Here is a 20,018-nt window from a genome sequence, read left to right as displayed (position 1 = left end):
TCTGAACAGAGCCCAATGCAACAGCCATTTCAAGTCATTTTCCAGAATGGCATCATGACGGCAATGGGGAATTAACATAATTTTCCAGGCCTGTATTCTATGAGTGGTCCAAAGGCAAGAAAGAGTCATGAAATCCCATGCAGGTGAGATGGTAAGGTGCATATGTTAAGGGGTTTCAACCTCTGCTCAGTGCTCCCTGAGGTACTCATTCTCCGTGACAAGCTCTTTACAAAGACATAAGTATAATACAAAGTCCCAATGATGAAGAATTACTGATATCGGGAAAGGGTGTATTAGGCTATCATAAATCTCGTAGTACTGCAGATTTCAGGGCACCTGTGCTTAGCTAAAAATCAGGAGTACCGTGGCATAGGGTGTATGGTTCCATGGTGTAATGGTTAGCACTCTGGACTTTGAATCCAGCGATCCGAGTTCAAATCTCGGTGGAACCTCATATTTTTCACTGAAATGAGACACTTTTCGGAATCTCAATTTTATTTTCCTTTATTTCATTCATTCCCGCTCCTAGTATTTACAATTCGAATACATCATTAACGAAAGTCGGTCTTAGTTTCGTCTGACTTTATTTTCTTTCGTGTTCTTTACATACTATCACTATAAAAATGTAATCTGTATTCATTTTGCTACTAAATAGTTTTTAAAATAGTGTTTGTTCATATCGACTTCACTATGGAAGATCAAAACTGAGGATTAAAGAGGCTTTTGCTAAAAGTGTTTCCGCTCAGTTTCGAACCGGGGACCTTTCGCGTGTGAGGCGAACGTGATAACCACTACACTACGGAAACAGTCTTTCGCGTGATTTTCTTTCCCATTATTGTCATAGCGCATGGAAGGGGGTGCTGAAGCACAACATATCAACACAGTAACATTTCAGCCAGCCGGTTCCTTCCATGCCAGTGAAGTCAGCCAGATCATTGTACGTTGGATTAAACTTGCGACCAAGATCCCGTTAATATATATGTCTTACTCCATGGACACTCCCCATCTTTTGAAATTTTAAAGGAATGTATTGTTTCATTCTGAGTGCCCCAAATCAATCCAAAATCCTTTGTAAACGTGGATCTGTCTCCAGTGCTGCATCAACCACCTGTGCCCGCACCTGGCACAGGTGAGTGTCCCTGTATTAGATCACTACCACCACCTATGCACCTCATACCATGCGCCACACACCTGAACGATTTATCAGCAACAGAAGATATATTGTTTTCCCTGAAAAATGCAATGCCCAGAGAGCCACATGAATTTGAATCACACACCCAAAGAGGACGACACATAGGGGGCCCACTATGACACAGGGGGCGCAGCCCAGAGGATGGAGGCTATAGCACAGCAGTGCACGTGCTAGAGGAAGACAGAGAGAAGCCCGTGAATGCGGTGCTTTAAAGACATGCATCTTGTTTGAGCTTCCAGCATCACATAGACTCAATAGACAGCTGTGTGACTGTCTCCCAGGTGTCCTCTGCCATGTGTTGGTTTGAGGCTCTGCCGATGCAATTACCACAGAGCAGCCAGAAGGCACCCCAGTAACTCAGCAGCCCAGGAACGCCATTGGTTGAATGTCATCACTTGTCTCAGAGAAAATGATTATCGTTAGAGGGCTTGAGCATGCGTGTGTGAAGTGTATTTCTGGTTGTGCATATTGTGACCAAACCTACAGATGTATCAACGTATGACCGATAATGGCATTTTAACGAGTTTGTTGCAAGAGGGTGCCTGGGCAGTATGGCTGTGTGCTGGCCACAGCAGGCCTGAGCAATCTTATGCAAGGGAATTGTATTTATTATTGTTATTTAGTATTGTGAACACTTTCCGTGCCCAAAAGGAACCAGAGGACAATTTCCAGAGAAATAGAGAACTGCAACATACACGTACTAAGTAATCACAAATACAGTAATTTCTTAATAAATACAAAACATCCAATTACAATTCAAGCTGCAGGAGCACTGCTCAAAAAGTCATTTAAAACATGTTTGATGAAATTCCAAGTGCACAGCACACGTTCAGATGTGTTCCACATTGGACACGCCCCCTTAGGACAGGTGTATCTTGCCTCGAGCAAGATGTGCCTGGATCAGAGATGACAGAGCAGGAACCAGGCTGACCCAGGTAAGTACAAACAGAAGATGCTTTATTGTCTTAGTTACATAGATGCAGTTCATGAAGGTAGGAGAGAAGGTGGTATGCATCTGTCCTGGTTCCCTGCCAAACTCCAAGTCCCCCCCCACCGCCCCCTCACTCTACGGAACCCTCAGGCCTCCCACACTGCAGGCTCCACCAAACATTCCATGAGGCCCAGCATCCACACAGACAGTCGTTCTGAATCATCCAAACTACAACAAAAGGCTCCACTTCTTATGTTTCACTTTGTAATGTTTGTTTTTAATAGAGAATCAACGTTTTCTTCTGGATGACCTGATTACATATATTAATAATTCCAAATAAATAAATAGACAGAAACACTGGGCTGAACAGTTTTAAAAAAAATATAGAGGTTTATTTATTATGTTGCTTGCCCCATTGTGACGCAGTGATCAGGAGAAATTTGACCTAACATCCTTAATGTATATACAAGCAGGGCTTCAGTATGTTAGACCGCCTTATGGGTGCCAGATTTTACTTTGCGTGGAAATCCAGAACATAATTCATACAGTCCACTCTTAATAAAACAAGACTCTGAACTACTGTCCTAAAACCATCTTTAGGCAAAGAGGTGCCATACATTTCAGTAGATGTAGATTTTGTTCATCAGATTAGATAGTGAATACAATATGTTTTGCAAGGGACAGTCAGGGAACACAAAGAAGCCCAGGACTTAACTGTAGAATATATTGGCGCAAAAACAATATGTAAAGTGAACTCTCCCAGGCAGAGCTAAGGGATAGAACAAGAACTGAGTCTTGGAAGGGCTGCGTTTGTCCTCTTCCAGTCTCTAATGTTCTGGGAGGGTTGTTTGAGCTGCCGGATGCTCTCCTCGGTTGACACCATTAGATAAATATGGGCATCTTGCACACACTGCTTCATGAAGAATCCCAGCTGGTCAACCATCATCACCAGTGGCTCCATACATAGAGTTTTACTAACGGCTGACTCCTGGGAAACCTAAGCTGGTGTAGGGCTAGAGGAGAGCTGTTACTCCGCACCCTGACCAGTTCAGACAGCTTTGGCCATAAAGAAGATTAACCAGTCCCTCAAGCTCTTTCACTTCCAATACGGGCAGGAGTATGTCAGTCCAAAAGACATTGGGCCTCATTATGAGTTGGCCGGTAACCCGCCTGAGCCACCGGCCGGCTACCAGCAAACTCACCTTACCATTACCGGTGCCTGAAATCCGTGTGTTACCGGGATATTACGGGTGCCAGCAACGGTGGTAAGTTCCCATTCTCGGGAGTCCCATAGGGGCCCCCCAGTTCAGCATGGTGCCCTGGGTCCACCCAGGCCACCCTCCATCCAGGATGCTCCCGGCATCCACAGTGCGCCCAGGCCCATGTCCCCATGGGCCATTGGGATCCTGTCCTGCAACAACAGAAAGTCTGGGTGATCCCGGCAATCTACCAAGATGCTGGCACCCCCAGCACTTGTGATGCTGGCCGTGTGTCCACTGTCGCCCCCCACCAATGGCGACGAGGAAGACGGACCCCTGCAGCACAATCTGTTGCCCGCAGGAGAAAGAAAAGGAAGCAGCACCCACTGCCACAAGAAAAGGAGAGAGTGGATGCCCAGTGACCCACCGGCAGACCCTCCCTGGCCGCAGCCCTGTGTGAAGAGGGTGCTTGTGCAGCCGGAGTGCGGGTCAGCCTGCAGCACTGCGGCATCGGCCATCAAGTGTTTTGCCTGCTCCCGCCGAGGGAGAAAGTGCCCAGCTCCGCGATAGCAGCTCCAAACCAGAACACGCATGAAGCAGCATCCGCTGCAAAAGTAAAATGCAGAAGAGGCGGCATCCGCCGCCGGTCAGAAGAAATGTGCCCCAAGAAGAGAGTAGATGCTAAGGGGCCTCTGCCGCCTTACAGAGGGAGAGCGCGATGCTGCAGCGTGGGTGGCGCTACCGTAATCAATAAATAAATCTCCTGCCGGAAAGTGGGAGGAAGTAAGGTGCACACCAGTCTTCAAGAGGTCAGATGTTTCTGTACGGTTTTCGCACTATTCTTTTGCAAAGGACCAGGTGTCTCCTGGAACAGCTACAACGAAGCAGGGCCTCAAGAATCGGTTGGATGATTATACTTGTGATGAGACAAAAGAGCTGAAAAGCAAGGGTTCAGTGGGTACTATGTAACAGTTTTTAATCTAGAGATCATGCTAGACTCAACAGGGACACATTCCATGGAGCATCGATAAGTGGAGGAGTACCTCAGAAGAGCAATAGAGGCACATAAATCCGCGGATTAATAGCTCATAACTCCACCACTAGTGCAGAGCTACCAAAGCCCAATGATAGAAGAAAGTGAAATTAGAGTGTGTATGTGGTTGTGCAAAGTGCCGACACTAGCCACAGTCTACGCATTTGTACATGCGTACATACATGCATGTGTCTGCTTCCACAGCAAGTGTACTGCAATGAGATCTAGTCGCTCAGAGGCTGTGATGGGCCACTATCCTTGATGTGGTTTGCCCTTATATGCCAGTATCCATACATCAGAACATAGTCCTGCTGACGTTGTCAGTAAAAATGCCATGCCACAATAAGAAAACATGTCAAGACTGGCTGCACCCATAATGCCAGTATAGCGATATAGGAACGCTCATCATACTGGCTATAATTTACCCTTGATGCCAGTAAAAATGCAATGCCATGTCAGAAAATAGCTTCAGGCAGGATGCAACCAAATTAGCTAGTCTAGCCAAGTAATAACACTTACCATTCAGTATAAATCCCTTTTGTTTTCCAGTTAAGTCCACTTTATTTCCTCATGCATTCATCAATTATTTCCCCACTCTTTTGCCTTCTCATTCTGAATCTCGTCTCCCTGTACTGAAATCTTTTTTTTCTCTGTATCCCTCTGTGCATCTCTATCACATCACAACTCAGATAACTTGGTTGGGGAGGGGGGCGCTGTAGCTCTCATAGAAGATGGCCGCCTGATTGTGAGCTCCGCTTCGTGAGGCGCCTTCCTGTTTGAATCCTCCTTTGGTGCCCTATTAAAACCTGGACCAGCTACCCTATTAAATTGCTGCAGGACCCGGGCGTGTGCTGCTCGAACCCCGCGTCCTGAATCAACCCTATCGCAGAGATCCAGTGCTTTGAAATTGGGCCGGGAGCTAGCGCCGTTCTGCCTCCCTCCTCTGCTCCAGAGTCATTTGGCTTGACTCTGAGGATCCGGGGCCTACTGGGGGGAGGGGCACTGTGCGGTGCAGCGTCACCTTCTCCCCACACCTCGAGGAACCGTTGCGGCCTGTGCGCAGACACCAGCCCCCTGACTGGACCCCGGGGTGCAACCCCGAATGTAGAGCTGTTGCTCTGCCACCTCTCCCAGGGCGGCGTGCTGCCTATCAGTGCCTCTTGTGGATCCGGAGAAGAGGCTTCCTGATCTGGGACCGGATTGCGGGACGCTCCCGCTCCTGGCTACTGCGGTGAGTCCCTTCGGGTCCCACCAGACACTCTGCCCATCCGCACTGTAGTGCTGCCGGCGCTGGCACGCGTCGCCTCCCTCCCTGGACTCACGACCGGAACCTGGACCTTCTGTGCCGAGACCCAGTGTGGCTGTCGTCACGCTCCGCTGCCCTGCTACCCTGCCAGATGCACAGGGCCCCCGCTCCTAACGCGACCTGGTGGGCCCTCTCGGGGGGGACACGGATTCCTCGGGCACCGGCATCTATTAACCCGTGCACCACTTAGGTGTTGGCACACGCTGCCCGCTGCTGGCCCTTGGATTGGGCCCTCTTCTCCTGGTGTGGATCCTACTGCTCTCCACCGTAGTGCCTGCATGGGGTATTCGCCGTGGTGATACACCTCCCGCTCATTGCGCCACATATATCAGCTGGGACACCTGGCCCCTGGGCCACACAGACCATGGTTAGTGGTGCACCATGCTGGTGCCCCCTACCGCGGCGTGCGGTGACTGGACCATCTGCTTTACTTGGATATACTGGGATCGAAGACCCCTGCAGTGACTGTCTCCTCGCTGCCTGGCCGTGGGCGTCCTGCTAACCCCTCTGTGGTCCACCACTGCCTTGCTGGGAGCCTTGGCGGACCTCTCCTCCGACACGGGAAGTGGACTCCCCAGTTTGCTCAACCACATCAGTGCCCATAGCTGCTCCTACTTCCACCCCTGTCACGGCACACTGATCTCCGGTTCTTGGCCTTCACCCGTGATCTTCGGGGCGGTCGACATCAGGGGATCCGCTCACTGACCACTCATTGCCCTCATACCACTGCCGGCCCGGGAGATCCCCCCCGGTCCTGCGAACTGGCGGGCAGTGGTGACCAGAGACTCCACATCCTATTACAGCACTACTTTCCACTTCAACCCTGTCGTCCTCTGGGCGCCCGAATGCTCTGAATAGCCTGTCCGACCATCCTCTGTGTCCTGCCCTCTGCCTCCCGACCTGCCTCGACACTCCTGCCGCCCGCCCAGGCCTTCGGGCCCCCACCCTCCGCCTGGCGCCATGACCAAGGGAGCTGGAAAGAAGCAATGCTTGATTAACATTTTCACAAAAACCCCGTCGGGGTAGGTGTCCGGGTAGGAACCATCTAACCCCTCGACCTCAGACCTGGCAGACGCTCAAAAAATGATGGAATACATCCGGGAGGTGTTCACCACGCTCCAGAGAAAGCTTGACGACATGAATGGCACTATACCCTCTATCAAGGCTCATATGGAGAGGACCGACGGCCGGGTTGCCGAGATAACTTGAGCTCTCTAAGGGCGGAGGTCTCCACACTTTCTGGCCGTGTCGCCGAGGTTGAGAAAAAGAACGAGGACCTCGAATCACGTTCGAGACGTAACAACCTCTGCATTATCGGAGTACCCGAAGATGGCATAAAGGAACCCATGGAGGATTACATAGAGTGCACTCTACTAAAATTGTTAGACTCCAAAACTCTCCCCACAGTTCGCGATCGAGAGAGCCCACCGTGCCCTCACTGCAAAGCCCAGACCGGGTGCACCACTATGACCCATTATAGGTAGAGTTCTAAACTTCCGTGACCGTGATGCCCTGCTCAGGCCGGCTAGAGCCAAGGGTGAACTCATTCTGGGCGCTGCCAGGATCCATCTATATCCTGATTTCTCGGTGGCAGTCCAACGTGAACGCAAAACCTTCCTGGCAGTAAAGAGGAGGCTTCGAGACCTGCAGGTCAAATACTCCATGTTATACCCCGCTAAATTGAGCATTGAACATTCCAACCAGGTCTACTTCTTCACAATCCCTGAGGAGGCCTCCAGATTTATCGATGAACATTTCCCCGGCTGACCCCCTTTTGAAACACACATTGTCAATGTTATGTTTATTGGCTGATTGTTCATGATTTGGGACTCCGACTTGGTACAGAAATGTCTAGCCGGTGGATGAGCGTGAGAAGGGGCTGTCTTCCGCCTACTCGAGTTTTTCGGTCTATGACATGTATGTTCTGGTCCTTAGGGCTGGCCTTAAAATCCCATGGGAGACTCTCGTAGTTATCACTGAGCGCCTCTCTGGTTCAATTCCTCTCTGCAGCACTCATCCACTGTTGCTAGTTTACTCTATTAGTTGCTGTTAAATTCAGTCACCTTCCTGGTCTAGTTGATTGATTAGGGGGCTACTTCCCCCATACGTGAGAAAATTGTTTCTATATTTTGCGATCATGCCCTTTCCACCCAGGTGGAGTCCTAACCGGGTGGCACAAGATGTCATCACTAGGCACCATGCTTATCCTTAAATTGCCTTCCGGTCCGGAGCACCGCCGCCAGGCCAGCTCACAGGCCCCCCGGCGTTGATGCCATTGGTTTGGATTTGGTTGTTTGGGCATGGGGTTGTCATTCCTCTGTTTGTTTGGGGGCGGGACGTGGGAGGGGGTGGGCGTTGTTGGGTTTTATGTTAAAAAAGGCTTGGTATCCACAGGGGAGGTAGAATATGCGGCAATATTGTTCAGTTATTATTGCAAGGCTGATCAAATGGTGCACCGATCATGGGGAGCACCACCCCGTTAACCCGTCACTTCTAATGACCGCCTCTTGACTGTCGACTGAGGATAACTTGACATTCATGAGTTGGAATGTGCGGGGGCTGGGAAACTATAAGAAGATGAGACAACTACAGCTTCAGGCCAAACGCAATGGGGTCAAAATACTGTTTTTACAAGAAACGCACGCCTACACCGAGTATTGTGAAAGATTTGCCAAAATGTGGGGCCCTCAGAGGTACTTTACTAATTATTCTACCCAAAGCCGGGGAGTTATGACTCTAATTCACAGGAGCCTTAAGTTTAACCCCATATCTACACAGATCGACCCCCTGGGCAGATATGTGTTAGTCCATGGTAGTCTGCAGAATAAGGAGGTGGTCCTATTAAACATCTATGGATCCAATATCGACGACCTGGAGTTCTATTCACATCTCACGTCTCTCCTTGACAGCTTCCTGCTAGTAATAATCCTCTAGGGAGGTGATTTTAATATGATATTTGACGTAGACCTTGACAGATCCGGCTCCAGACCTCGCCGACTTTCCAAAGCAGCCTACACTACACTGTCATCTCTCCCCAGTCTTTCCCTGGTGAACGCATGGAGGCTTCTCTATCCCGACTCCCGCTCCTACTCCTTCTACTCTTCGGTGCATGACTCATATTCCTGAATCGATAGATGGCTAGTGTGTGACATACTTATAAGGAACATATCTCACCTATCGATCCTTCCCAGAACCCTCTCTGTTCATTCACCGGTGACTATTACCCTTTGTTGGGGCCCGGATCGTGACCGCAGCAGACACTGGATAATGAAACCTCACTCTCTCCTCGACCCCGTCTTCAGCTCAGAGCTGGAGACCGCCATTGAGGAGTTCTTCGAAATTAACACCAACACGGTGTCCTCCCAGGCCACCCTCTGGGAATCTTTCAAAGCTTATATAAGAGGTATTGCCCTGTCTAAGGAGAACGGCATCCGTAAAACAATTCACAGAAATATTGCTGAAAGCAAAGCCATGCTGTCCGCACTGGAAGCTCAATGCTCGCTACACCAAACTCCGGAACTCCTGGCATCAATCGGTACGGAACTTGACACATTCCGTTTTCTTGCAGACCGCGAACTGAATTTCCTGGACAGCCCGGGACTTGCGAGGAAATACGGCGAGTGTGAACGCCCAGGCCATCTTCTGGCCAGGCTTCTCCACCGAGAATTCGGTGCCCCTCCCATCCCTGGAGTGGAGAGACCCGATGGTACCCTAGCCAAGTCCCTGCAAGATATTAACTCTGAATTCCTCTCTTTCTACGAATCCCAATATGCCAATGCAGATAATGTCCCAAGAGCGGAGATTGAGTCTTACCTAGATAAGCTTCCCCTCTCGATCCTCTCCCCTGAGACCATTGGCTGTCTCGAGAATCCATTCACCCCCGGGGAATTCTTGGATGCCATAGACTCACTCTCATCAGGGAAATCCCCAGGTTCAGATGGCATTCCCGTTGAATTCTATAAACACTTCAAATCACTCCTACTCCCTCGCCTAATGGCCCTCTGGGAGGAATAGTGGAGGTAGGTCTGTTTCCCTCTTCGCTCTGTGAAGCCACAAAAACCGTTTTGCTGAAGGCCGGTCAACCCCCCACTCAATGCTGCTCTTATAGTCCATTCTCGCTTATCAACGGGGACGCCAAATTACTAGCCCTACGCCTTGCCCCCTACATGCCGCATATCATTCACCCCGATCAAGCGGGATTTATTCCGGGACGCTCCATCTCTCTGAACCTGAGGCGTCTCTTCAACATTATAAGCAGGGTTAACCCAAATCTCCACGCAGTAGCAGTGGCACTCGATATGCAAAAAGCCTTCGACTCTGTCTCGTGGGAGTATCTCTGGCGGGTTCTTAAAAAATGCAAATTCTGCCCCGCTTCCTTTCCTGGGTCGGGCTGCTGTACTCCAACCCAGTGGCCAGGGTTCGTACTGAGGACCGATGCTCCCCCCTTTTCCAAATAACTAGGGGCTCTAGGCAGGGCTGTCCCTTCTCTCCTCTGGTCTTTGCCATAGAGAAGGAACCTTTCGCGGACATAGTATCCCTGTATGCTGATGATGCCCTTTCTTCATCCGTTCCCCCGACACCAATTTGCTCCGATATTGGAAGATATCCTTTTTGGACAAGTTTCTGGCCTCAAAGTAAATTGCTCTAAATCTACCCTTTTGCCGCTCACTGCCGGCACACGCCCCCCTCCTGATACCCAGCGATTCACATGGGCCCAGTCAAGCTTTACCTACCTGGGCATAGTAGTGTCTCGCCGATTCGAACAGGTTTTTGAAGAGAACTAACAAAAATACCTCACTAGCCTTACGACAAAAGTCGCTGGAGTAGGCTCCCGATCTCACTTGCCGGCAGGATAGGATACTAAAAATGGTAGTATTACCCCAGCTTCTGTACAGGTTCGCCAATATCCCCCAGTGGCCGAGCGGCGGGTTCTTCCGGGCGCTGACTCGTACCCTTAATACCTTTCTTTGGCACTCAGACGTGGTCCAGCTTAATCTCAAGACCCTGACCATCCCGGTGGAGGTTGGCGGCTTCGGTGCTCCTGACTTCCTTAAGTACTGGCTGGTGTCCCAACTCCAATACAGTTCACACTTGTTTAAAACATTGGACCCCCCACCTCATGTCAGACTCGAAAAGCTATCGATCAGCGATCGTGATATTTGCTCCCTGGTTATCACGCCCAGGCCGAGGGTATTAGACTCACTTGACCCGGCGGCCTCTACTTCTCTGGCCCTATCTAAAACATGGTAATTACTAGGCATCACCCACCCCTTTCATGGTAACTTTCCACTTTGGAACTTCCTCCCGGAGGTCCCACATGTACCTCCCGTCATCGTTCGCCGGTGGGCAAAGCCTGGATATGAACAACTACGGGACTTCTTCGAACAGGGTAACTTCATAGAGTGGCCAGATCTTCCATTGTCCTTGAAGCGGAGACCATCCGCTTGGCTTCAGTAGTCATCCCTCCGGAAAATCCTTAAACACAAATACCCCAGTTTCCCAGTGCTGCCACCTGATGAACCTGCAGTTACGGAGCTTTCCTCTCCCACCCCCATGAGGGGCAAAGTTTCCAGACTCTACACCCTGGTACAGGCTAGATCGGCCCCTACATTTACCAATTTAAGACATACCTGGGAGGATGACCTTGGTCTCGAAATCACAGATGACCGATGGGCCAGAATGTGTGCATGTATTCATGGGGTATCCTTTAACTCCCGCTTTAAATTGATCCAATTCAAGGTGCTTCACAGATACCATTACACCCCGAGCAGACTACACCACATTTCAAATGACTTGTCCCCAAGGTGCCCCAGGTGTGGCTGCGACAACCCTGGCTATATCCACATGATTTGGTCCTGCCCCCGTCTCACTCAATTTTGGAGCGCAGTATGTGCTACTATGTCAGCTATCCTCGATCACCCTATTACCCTATCCCCAATGAGTTGTCTTTTCCATGACTTTTCTGAGCTCCGCTGAGATTCCAAAAAACTGGCTGGCCTTTGCATGCTACTTGCTGTACGCTCTATTTTACTCTGCTGGCTTCGGCCTACCACACCCACCCATGCACAGTGGCTTAGGGCGGTCACATGGGCCTCGGACACCGAAGAATCCTGGGCTATACAACAGCCAACCCACTAAAGACCCAGAGATGTTTGGTCAAGGTTTCGTTCATACATGGCTCCCATTGATTCTGCCTCGGACTCTACATCTCCAGTCCTCTCCCCCTGCTATTCCCGCACAACCTCCGGAATTGTTCACTCACTGCCCCCACACCCACCTTGGATGTCTGCCACATGTGCACAAACTGGTTTTGAATTTGCTTTATATGTTTGTATTACCTGCATTGCTCTGATTATACTTGTCCTGTATGTAGCTCACCTGTTCCTGTGCTGCCAAGCTAAATAAATAAAAGTAAAAAAATAAATAAAAAAAAGATAACTTGGTGGATGGGACAGAGAGGAAGAGGATGTGGGCAGCGGCAGACCCTAGACGGGCCTGCCACCTCCCCCCACTCACCTAAGTGCTCAACGGTTGCTCAGCCTGCTGACCAATTATTTTCCTGCAAAAGTCTAATAAACAATATCCCTTTTTCTATACTGTGTCAAGGAAACAGACACAGAAATGTGGCATGGCCCTTTCAGCTTTGGACTTAAAAACAGCTGTGCGCCAGCACTGAGAGGCAGACACTGTTGCCACCTAGATCCTTTATTACTTTGGGCTATTAGGTGGCACCCACCTATATGCTGAAACTATGGCATTAGAGTCCAGATCGGGAAAAAAGGCATCTGAGGAGGGAACCAAAGCTTGTAAGTGTTGTTTGGTTATTTGCCCACCCATTGACTGCCATGGCCATGTGGCCATTCCCACCCAGTCCTGCCCCTCCAGACCCAAAACTCCTAATTATGGGAACTCTTTGAGTTAACTTTAATCAAGACTTACCATCTAGCTTTGCACTCGAAATGTCTGCCAGTGTTTTTTCAAAGCAGTCTTCTGAGGGCTAATGTCTTAATTGCAGGAGTAAAGTGCCACCGGTGTAATTAAAATGTCGTAACCAAGTCTACATTCACAAGCACCATGCGTGTCCTTCACTGAAGTCTTGATAAAAACATGCATTGACAAAGCCTACTGTGATGGCTTGTGTTTTAAGATTTAAGTATTAGACGTTTGCCGGCACTATTATTAGATACCCAGGTACACACACCATTTTGCTGCTGGTACCATCAGTGGCCAGTTAATACCACTAGGGTGGTGCCTGGCAAGTGCCTTTCCCAGGCCTAGATAAACGTCCAAACTGTTGGCATTGCCAATGCTTGTTTAAAAGCAGCAGCACATGGTGCCAAGCAGTCACGTGGTGGTGCTTTGCTATTGGATCGGCCCTCTGTGGCACAACCCTGGTGACACATATTCCTGCTAGTGAACCCAGCTGTAATCCCTGAAAATCGATATTCTGCGGACAGAGATAAAACAGAAGAAAGATTGTGGGAAGTTCGCTCTATACCAGGTGATGAGAATGTGGTGGCAAACGAAAGCCTGACACATTCCTTCTGATTTCTGTGGCGAGGCGAAAGAGGAAACATCCGAAAGTAGAACAGAGATAGAGAATGAAAACAGTTCCCACATACAAAAAACTCCGTGCCGACTCTAACATTAGTGGAACGTTATCGTAAAGGGATGTAGCACAGCGACCAGCAGTCCCTATAGCAGAAACAATATCGGTCCAGCATCGAATATCACTTTCGATTTCACTGTCGAACCTTTTTTACAAACTAGATTTCATGTGCAGATTTACTGGGCCGAGGGTCGGACGGCAGAGGTATTACGGCGGTGTGTTCAATGTGAGGGGATGTAGCTCAGTGGTAGAGCGCATGCTTTGCATGTATGAGGCCCCGGGTTCAATCCCCGGCATCTCCAGGTGCATATAATTTTTGGGGTACGCATGAACGTCAACATTTAAAGGATATACTGTTACATCCTCTTTGGGTTTCTGGTAAGGAGGGCTATAATTTTATGTCGCATCTCACTACATTGAACATATTCCGTCGCTCACGTTTCAAGACTATCCTTCTTGTGACTAGTTCACATTACCAGAATGGGGCCCTGTCTAGACAACAAACAGCCGGAGCTGCCTCAGCAATACCGCGAATGGGGTTCACAGTAAACAAAACCCCTGGAGAGATGGTGACTGACAAATCTAGATAGCATAGAACAAAGTGATCATGGGAAGCAGCAGCAGCAGGCAGGATTGGGCAGGCAAACATTCCACGTGACTTCTCTGAAGTGCCTGGAAGGAGTTCTTTAAAAGGGAAAAATAGAATTCAGTAAATGTTTTCTTTAAAAATAGCTGTAAATTATCATAACCTATTCGTTGATGTGTTTTTTAAAACTTTGTTTCAACGCTCTTAACATATACATAGTCAAAGTAAAACTGTGCACTTGATTCGCCGCCGTCTGCAAGCAGTAGTACATTCATTTCTGCATACGGCAATACATAACGCCTCACTGTGGCAGTGCACAAGGATCTTATAGCATAGCACAGGCATGTTTTATTGCATGTATGTATTGTGTTTTGTATGGCACAAACCTTGCTGGGTCATAACAGAAAATTTTACATTCGGGGTGACGAAATGACTATTGCTCTGTAGGAGCACAGGGGTGAGTATTGTCCAAAACACCTACTCAGCCCCAGACTGCTACTAAACCTGCAATGAGCGCAATCATAAAGTGGAAGCCGACACACCCGACAGGTATACCCCCTATGCCTCTTTTGGTAACTGTGGCAAAGGGCAGTCTAAATTCTTTCTGAGGCGTTTGAGCTGTTACATTTGCACACAAACACCAATAGTATGGTGGTACCAACATGAATAAATGCCCAACCAAGGTTCTACAAAAACAGGAACTTTAGGAAATACGTACAGTGCATACAGCAAATTAAAAACAACAAAGACCCACCTCTCTAAAGGAAACAGAGAGAATACACACTATGGGAATAAAGGGGCATTCAGTGTGAAGACAGGGGTGCTGGCCAATGATTTTAGCCAATGATTTTAGCAGCACATTTCAATGTTCAAGGATATGTCTTTTAAATGGCTAAGAAAGGTGGCTTAAAAGTTACTGAGGTGCCGAGGCAGACAAGGGGGACAAAGATTCTTCAAATGCGCATGTCTATTGTGATTGGGGCTCAGCAGCATCGAGTCAGGCTTATTGGAGCTCTTTCTGGATCGAGTCAGTGTCAAGCCGTTTCAATTGGTGGTCCCACGAGATCATGGGCGCTGAGACAGGTTGAGTCCGCTCGAAGTGCTCAAATGGTACAGTGCAGACTTTTCAAAAATGATTGGCTAGATCGCGCAAGCTGGTCACCCCAAATGTGCCCTTGGGTGGGTTAGAGAGTAGAGCTTGCCTCTGCCCTGAAGCCTTCTGTCTTCAGCTCCAATGAATCCTTCTTCTCCTTCTTCTGAGAATCCAAAGATGAATCAACTGAGGACCACATTTCCTGCCTTTATAAAGGCAACATTCTACAGCAGATTGGCCCAAAACAAGAACGTAGTCAGTGTCCAATCCAGGCTGCTATGACATGTGTACCTTGTCTTCCAATGTCATATATAGAGTGCCTGTGTCTGCAGAGAGTGGGGAGAGGGAAGGATGCGTAGGGAAGCCTGACAGAATCCAAAACAGTAAAACCCCTCTCTTGACCTAAACCTGATCTCGTGGTACTCTAACTGCACCCACCATCCATGTCTGCATGCTTCAAAATGACTCTGGTGATCGACACCCTAATGTGAGAGTGGCTTTGTCATATCAGGGCTGCCGGTGAAACACTCTTTCGCAGGGGACCTCCCGGGAGAGAGTTCCAGTACGCTGAAGGGAGGTGTTACCATCTTCAGAGGCATAATAAGAAGAGCTTCCTGGGACAAGGTCCCACATGGATTGCCGGATGGAGGTCAGAGAGCCGCTACTGGGTGAAGAGTGACCCCCAGAGACAATAATAACCCATCTGGGGGGGAACGATGTGGCACAGCTGGGAAGAAGGCAGCTGCTTAAGGAAATGTGCGCCACGTTCTGGGCATTGAGCGAGGAAGGGGGCGCTTGTGGACTCATATGGCCAGAATCGTGCACCCATCTGGGGGGGAACGATGTGGCACAGCTGGGAAGAAGGCAGCTGCTTAAGGAAATGTGCGCCACGTTCTGGGCATTGAGCGAGGAAGGGGGCGCTTGTGGACTCATATGGCCAGAATCGTGCCCAGATAAATATGGAGGGGTGCAAATTCACACATGGCTGTGGAGAAGTGCCAGAAAAAATGGAATATGGACATGACAACGTTTTGCAGGGGAGCATGTTTCTCAACGTTTAGGGATGGCCTAATGAATTGGGGTGTACCAGGATACTACGATAAAGATGGGGTTGACCTATCTCAGGTGGGCTCAGACATATTATTGAATTTTAACGACGGATTGAGAGAGCATGGTTTTATTAAGAGAAAAAAAGAAGAAGCAAAGAGGAGGAGGATGGGGGCAGCGAAGGGGCGCCAACCCCTTCTGGCCGTTGCGGCCAGTCAAAAGTAGTACAATGTTGAAAAGAGAGCTGATGGCATTAGAATGAGCTGGGTGCTGGAGGACAGAAGTGTTGAAGCACGTACGCTACTGATCGTCTGTGTGGACTTGCATGTTGAATATTAATATTCTGTAAATAATTATGCCTGGGCTTTATTTGGTATGGGCTTCAGGCGAGGATAAATGCCAGGCCAACAGCAGGTTAAAGCTCGGGATGAGGGCATAGCAGCACCCGACTTCATATGTTAGAGAGATGGCACACCCACCCTGAAAGGGGGGAATGGGGGCACCAGGCAATATAACATGGTGGAGGGCCAAGGCCCCTCCAACTCCAATTCACAGGGCGGCACACACAAGGGTCACAAAGCAAAGGTAACCCAGGTGGAGAAAGGCAGCAGGACAGGAAGGGGAGGCTGTCCCGAGGGAGAGGGACTCACGATTGGAAGGGCAACGTCTTCTTCACACCTTCCAGGTGACTTCAGAGACCCGGGGGCCATATTGTTTATGTCTTGTCAGCGATGGATGTCACACCAACGATCGAGCAGAGAAACATCCTCTTTAGAGAGGAAATGACAATGAGCAATTAGCCCCGTGTTTAGCCTAACACGGCAGGTGGACACATAGGGCTGGAAAAAGAGCAGCCCCCATTTGCAGTTTCCAGCCCCGGCTGGTGAAAAGAATTAGATAATGTCACTCCCCACAGCCCAAAACCAGAGATACACAATTCGTCCTGAGCGGGAGGTTCAGGAAGGTTGCAGGAGTGAGACCTGGATTTTGGAAACAGTTAAATATTTTCAGCTGCCAGTCCCCAGCCCTGGCCTGCAGGCCCACACCATGTGATCACGGTCCGGCAGGTCTCGCTGGTCTGGGCCTCCTGCATCAGCATGGTGCCCTGGGTCCGCCCAGGCCACCCTCCACCCAGGATGCTCCCGGCATCCACAGTGCCCCCGGCACCTCAAGCCCATGTCCCCATGGGCCATCATGGTCCCGGCCTGAAACAATAGTAAGTTCAGGTGATCCTGGCAAACTACCAAGGTGCTGGCTCCCCCAGCACGTGAGAGGCCGGCAGTGTGTCCACCTGCGGCCCCCCAACAGTTAAGTACATTCCAAATATGTAAATGTCACACATACATAGACTGAAAACTTGGCAGCTGGGCAAGGGGGTGGGGGTGTCCCAAGAATACTGAATCTCTACTGGAACAAGATGTGGGGCTTTAAGGAGGCTCAGCAGGCATGGTTCAAAGGGAGGCTGGCTCTTTACTGAAACATATGGGGTACGTGCCTGGGATCTTCACTCCGTTTTGAACCAAGTAATGGGTTCTAGTGAGATTGCCTTTGTGCTAGACCAATGGGTGGGCACTGGGGCAGCCTGGTGTACTCGGCAGAAGAGCCAACAACCCAGTCCACCCCAGCAAGAGTCTTTTCAACTATTCCTTACATTAATACTATTTCATTGTAGCAAGGCCAACACATCATACTGTTGTGTATAATCCACACTCATACAATCATATCAATCTTTCACAAGCTGTAAAATTCGAAATGTTCAGAGACTGTGCTAGATACTAAATTGCCTAATCTCACTTGGAGATATGGTAATTGAGGAGAAAACCCAAGAGTCTTTTCTGAACAGAGCCCAATGCAACAGCCATTTCAAGTCATTTTCCAGAATGGCATCATGACGGCAATGGGGAATTAACATAATGTTCCAGGCCTGTATTCTATGAGTGGTCCAAAGGCAAGAAAGAGTCATGAAATCCCATGCAGGTGAGATGGTAAGGTGCATATGTTAAGGGGTTTCAACCTCTGCTCAGTGCTCCCTGAGGTACTCATTCTCCGTGACAAGCTCTTTACAAAGACATAAGTATAATACAAAGTCCCAATGATGAAGAATTACTGATATCGGGAAAGGGTGTATTAGGCTATCATAAATCTCATAGTACTGCAGATTTCAGGGCACCTGTGCTTAGCTAAAAATTAGGGGTACCGTAGCACTAAGTGTATGGTTCCATGGTGTAATGGTTAGCACACTGGACTTTGAATCCAGCGATCCGAGTTCAAATCTCGGTGGAACCTCACATTTTTCACTGAAATGAGACACTTTTCGGAATCTCAATTTTATTTTCCTTTATTTCATTCATTCCCGCTCCTAGTATTTACAATTCGAATACATCATTAACGAAAGTCGGTCTTAGTTTCGTCTGACTTTATTTTCTTTCGTGTTCTTTACATACTATCACTATAAAAAATGTAATCTGTATTCATTTTGCTACTAAATAGTTTTTAAAATAGTGTTTGTTCATATCGACTTCACTATGGAAGATCAAAACTGAGGATTAAAGAGGCTTTTGCTAAAAGTGTTTCCGCTCAGTTTCGAACCGGGGACCTTTCGCGTCTGAGGCGAACGTGATAACCACTACACTACGGAAACGAGTCTCTATGCGCTCTTCTTTCCCATTATTATGATAGCGCATAGAAGGGGTCGCTGAAGGCCAGCATATCAACACAGTAACATTACAGCCAGCTGGTTCCTTCCATACCAGTGAAGTCAGTCAGATCATTGTACACTGGATTAAACTTGCGACCAAGATCCCGTTGATATATATGTCTTACTCCATGGACACTCCCCATCTTTTGAAGTTTTAAAGGATTGTATTGTTTCATTCTGAGTGCCCCAAATCAATCCAAAATCCTTTGTAAACGTGGATCTGTCTCCAGTGCTGCATCAACCACCTGTGCCCGCACCTGGCACAGGTGAGTGTCCCTGTATTAGATCACTACCACCACCTATGCACCTCATACCATGCGCCACACAGCTGAACGATTTATCAGCAAGAGAAGAGATATTGTTTTCCCTGAAAAATGCAATGCCCAGAGAGCCACATGAATTTGAATCACACACCCAAAGAGGACGACACATAGGGGGCCCACTATGACACAGGGGGCGCAGCCCAGAGGATGGAGGCTATAGCACAGCAGTGCACGTGCTAGAGGAAGACAGAGAGAAGCCCGTGAATGCGGTGCTTTAAAGACATGCATCTTGTTTGAGCTTCCAGCATCACATAGACTCAATAGACAGCTGTGTGACTGTATCCCAGGTGTCCTCTGCCATTTGTTGGTTTGGGGCTCTGCTGATGCAATTATCACAGAGCAGGCCAGAAGGCACCCCAGTAACTCAGCAGCCCAGGAACGGCATTGGTTGAATTTCATCACTTGTCTCAGAGAAAATGATTATCGTTAGAGGGCTTGAGCATGCGTGTGTGAAGTGTATTTCTGGTTGTGCATATTGTGACCAAACCTACAGATGTATCAACGTATGACCGATAATGGCATTTTAACGAGTTTGTTGCAAGAGGGTGCCTGGGCAGTATGGCTGTGTGCTGGCCACAGCAGGCCTGAGCAATCTTATGCAAGGGAATTGTATTTATTATTGTTATTTAGTATTGTGAACACTTTCCGTGCCCAAAAGGAACCAGAGGACAATTTCCAGAGAAATAGAGAACTGCAACATACACGTACTAAGTAATCACAAATACAGTAATTTCTTAATAAATACAAAACATCCAATTACAATTCAAGCTGCAGGAGCACTCCTCAAAAAGTCATTTAAAACATGTTTGATGAAATTCCAAGTGCACAGCACACGTTCAGATGTGTTCCACATTGGACACGCCCCCTTAGGACAGGTGTATCTTGCCTCGAGCAAGATGTGCCTGGATCAGAGATGACAGAGCAGGAACCAGGCTGACCCAGGTAAGTACAAACAGAAGATGCTTTATTGTCTTAGTTACATAGATGCAGTTCATGAAGGT

General features: G+C 48.7%; 4 non-coding genes across 4 annotated transcripts; 3 read left to right on the top strand and 1 right to left on the bottom strand.

The window, feature by feature from the left end:
• The first annotated feature begins 380 nt into the window (after positions 1-380).
• TRNAQ-UUG (transfer RNA glutamine (anticodon UUG)) lies at positions 381-452 on the top strand. Its single transcript has one exon. It is a non-coding gene; the product is annotated as a tRNA-Gln (tRNA).
• Positions 453-13,500: 13,048 nt separating this feature from the next.
• Positions 13,501-13,572, top strand: TRNAA-UGC (transfer RNA alanine (anticodon UGC)). The gene has a single exon. It is a non-coding gene; the product is annotated as a tRNA-Ala (tRNA).
• Positions 13,573-18,210: 4,638 nt separating this feature from the next.
• Positions 18,211-18,282, top strand: TRNAQ-UUG (transfer RNA glutamine (anticodon UUG)). Its single transcript has one exon. It is a non-coding gene; the product is annotated as a tRNA-Gln (tRNA).
• A 282-nt stretch (positions 18,283-18,564) lies between these two features.
• Positions 18,565-18,637, bottom strand: TRNAL-CAG (transfer RNA leucine (anticodon CAG)). Its single transcript has one exon. It is a non-coding gene; the product is annotated as a tRNA-Leu (tRNA).
• Positions 18,638-20,018: the final 1,381 nt, after the last annotated feature.

This window comes from Ambystoma mexicanum (assembly GCF_040938575.1).
Source record: "Ambystoma mexicanum isolate Mex_15411 chromosome 12 unlocalized genomic scaffold, UKY_AmexF1_1 Mex_chr12_unloc.2, whole genome shotgun sequence".
Lineage (NCBI taxonomy): Eukaryota > Metazoa > Chordata > Amphibia > Caudata > Ambystomatidae > Ambystoma > Ambystoma mexicanum.
The sequence above is the reverse complement of the archived record's forward strand: the minus strand, read 5'-3'. Positions and strand labels throughout refer to the sequence as shown.